Source organism: Blastomyces gilchristii (genome assembly GCF_000003855.2).
Source record: "Blastomyces gilchristii SLH14081 genomic scaffold supercont1.6, whole genome shotgun sequence".
NCBI lineage: Eukaryota > Fungi > Ascomycota > Eurotiomycetes > Onygenales > Ajellomycetaceae > Blastomyces > Blastomyces gilchristii.
In genome coordinates, this window is record NW_003101677.1 from 58,922 (window position 1) to 62,870 (window position 3,949).

The window sequence follows — 3,949 nt, forward strand, 5'->3', positions numbered from 1 at the left end:
TTGAATCAGCCTCTGCAAGCAGCTTTAACTGAACTTGACGAAGATAGCCGACTGTAACTCATCTAGAGTAAGCTCCAGGTCACTCCCCAGTCATTTTCATCAAATATAGTTGAGAAGTGATATATTCTCTTTCTCTGAATCTGAATCTGATGAGTTTTGAAAGAGAGTTCTTATAAAAGCTTGACATTTTTTCTCAAAAGAGTTTGCTGTATATGATTCATTCTGAAACTCATATTCTAAGATTAAAAGTTTTGCTACACTTCTTATTTTAGTATAGTTAAAATCTTTAAAAACTTCCTTTTCTTATGCTTCTTTAGGAAATTTATTTCAGCAGTCTGTTTTAACTCTTTTAATATCTGAAAAATATTCATTTCTGATAGTTTTGAACTCTTTATCAGAAATTATATCATTCTTTCAATCTCTTCTAGCAGTAGCCAATTGTTTTCTTTTAGATGTGATATTCTCATTTCATCAAGGTTTTGAATACTCAGAAGACTTTCTCTTTGAAATATTATCTTTAACACTGACTAGAATAATAGATGTAATGAGCTTCACTCTATTCTTCAGTATTTCATTTGAGATATCTTGACCAGGATTTCAATATAGCTCATTCTGTCTTTCAGATTTTAACAGTTTTATGCTTTCTTCAACTGCCTTTCAGTCAGCTTTTTCAAAGTGAAACTGATTAGAGAGAAGAGGATTTTCACTCATTTATTTCTCACTCAGTTTAATATTGAATTGAATAATCTCATGATCTGATTCTGATGTCTTATTTGAATCAATAAATCAGTTTATAAGTCTTTTTTTCATTAGATTTTATGACATGAAGATTAGATCTATAATAGATTTCTATTTCATGTCTTTTCTAAAGAATGTTTGTTAATCAGACTTGTTAACTAAATCTATTAAATGCTCAAAAATTTATTCAATCAGATTATCAGCTCTTACTGCTCTTTTACATTCTGAATTTCATCAGAGATGATGTGCATTGAAATCTTCTATAATTATAGAGTTTCTTGCTGAAGTTATGTTCAGAAATTCTCAATTAATTGTTCAGATGTTATTATTTTTCTTCAATAACTTTTCATTATAGATATTTATAAGATGTATAGTATCAAACTCATTCTCTTTATTTATAATATCACTCATCAGAATATCAGAGTCAGACATGATATCAAATCTTAGATTAAATTGATATCTTGATCTCTTTCTTTCATAGATCACTACTCTTGACTTTATCTCAGACTTTTGAGATATAAAGCAGTAGTAGCTTGAATGAGAAATGATATATTTTTACTCAGTATTAAAATTCAGCTTCTGAAGCAGTATAAAATTCACTTTTTATTCAAATATAATTTGAAGACAAGAATAAATACAATTTGAGTTTCTATTCACATTATTTTGAATAAATATGATTTTTAAATAGTTTTTAAACTTTTTTTATTGTTTTTGTTGTATATTTATACTAAAAGAGAGTAGAGTAGAATCTAATCACTATCATCAGATAGTAGATTATAACTATTCTGAAAAGTAGAAATCTCAACTGCTTATATTATATCTAGTTTATTATCAGAGTCATTTCTCAATTCTCTAATCTTAACAGAAGTTTGAGAATTCAAATTCTGTTTACATTTAGCTGAAGAATTGAAGTTTGAAGATTTAAATAGTTGAGAGTTTCTTCTTTTTAAGCTTGCAGTTGTGAGTTTACTGGCTTGACTATTCTCTTCAGTTTTAGATTTGTTTTGAGCTTCATCTTTTCTTCAGTTCTTTTGAGTTCTTGAAGTAAATATACATTCTTTTGAGCTACATGCATGTTTTTCTTTACAATTAGAGCATTTAAGCAGAGTATGTTAACAGATTTCATCTCTTTTTAAGCATGTTTCATATTTATACTCACTAGTTTTATGATTCCTGACACAGAATGCACATTTTGAGTCTCTAAAATAGAAGATTATAAAGTGTTCATATCTTTGACAGTTTGAACACTGTGTTTGAGCTTTGAGATTCATTCTTGAGTCTTTATATTCATAAACTCTCATTTTCAAATCTGCTACTCTTACTTTAGAGATCTTTGACTGTTCAAGTATCTTTATATATACTAGAATAGAGATATTTCTTCTGCTTTATCTGAACTTAATTGAATTTAATTATACAGACTCTTTTCTCAGTTGAATAAAGTTGTATTCTTCTAATTCATTTTTAAGAAGTAGTATTTCTTCTTCACAGTCAAAAATTTCAACTGAAATATTATAAAGAATGAATTTACTTCACTTTTTATCTCTCTCAGATAGAATTATTATATTTAATAAAGATTCTACTACTGATTTTTAGAGATTCTTATTCTGAATAAGAAATTCTGCACTGAATTCAGACATTATGATCAGAATGATAGAGTTTTTAAAGAAGAATGACTCAATTGAAGCTATAACTGATTTTTGAACTTCAATATCAGTTATTAACTGAGAAAAGAACTGCTGATTAATTTCATTTCTGATTCTGAAAATGAGATTTGAGTTTAGCTTATTCCTTTGTAAGATGCCCTGATTTAAGACTTTGAGAATAAGTCTTCTATTTCTGAAGATTTGAAAGTTTTTCTTCTTTTGTATTTTTTTCTTCACTTCTCTATGAATAGAAGTATGAGCATTATTCTTCTCAGTTTTCTCAGGATTTTTAGCAGGTTTTGAGATAGTAGATTTAGAGACAGCAGATTCAGCTGCTTGAGCATATGTTTTCTTCTTATTCAAAGAAGAAGAAGAAGTAGAAAAAAAAGAAGAAGAGTAAGATGAAGAGTCAGTGATTGTACTAGAAATTTTCAATGTTTTTTAAACTGTGTTTGAGATTTCAAGTTTGAACTTGATCATCTTCTATAGTTGTCTAGCCTGAGTATGAAGAATTAACAGAACTTCTTCATTCATCTCACTCAGACACTGCTTTTCAAGAATCTTGCTTGCTTTTTCAAGTTTCTGTATTTCAAGAACTTAAGAATCTTGCTTGCTTTTTCAAGTTTCTGTATTTCAAGAACTTATTATTTCTCTATTTCTTCTTTCTTTCTTCTCTGTAGAATTTCAATCTCAGGAATAGTATTTGAGAAAGCATCTTTTTCCACATCAACTGAGTGTATTTTTGAACTCATTGTTCTCACTCAATGAAAAGTTGATCAGATTGTTTCAATTGAGATATTTCTAAGTCTGTTTTCAATTGAAAAGTTGATCATACTGTTTCAAAAGAAGAATAAAAGACTTTTATGTATAAAACACCTGATTTTTTTCACACTAGTTCAGTAACTAGATTAGATTTTTGAAGAGAATCTAATAAACTAAAATTGATTTTTAAGATAAATTAATAAAATCTTTACAATCTCTTTCTTGAGATACAGTGAGAAAGAGTATGATATCAATTGATAATGAATCAGATAATATGACAGTTTTTAAGAGAAAAACTGATAAAAAATAAATTAATTTTTTGCAGAGAAATTGATTAAAACTATTTAATTTTATTCTAAATTATTCAATTCTTCTCACACAACAAGTGTGCAACTTCAATCAGTTAATAAAGAGTATAAAAAAGAATTAAGTATTAATAAAAGCTCTTCAGTCACTGAAAAAGTAATTCTTACTTAAAAGAATATGAAATTATAACAGAAAACAGCTCTGTTTTTAATTCTTTATAAGAATATTGTATAAAATTCAGAGAAAAACATCTTACTTTTTCAAGAGAAGTAAAAAACTATTTCTAAGATCTTTTTTTTTTTTTTTATATTAACTGCTGCAGAAGAATGAGATAGAAACTGCTAAGATATATACTACTATATACTCTCTATCAAGACTTTTTCTCTTCAGAGTCTTGATATTATAGAGAATATAAGTCTGTTTCTATATAATAATATAAATATTGTCAGCAGAATGTAGAGAAACTGGTTATTTATATCTTAAAATAGAAGACTTTATCA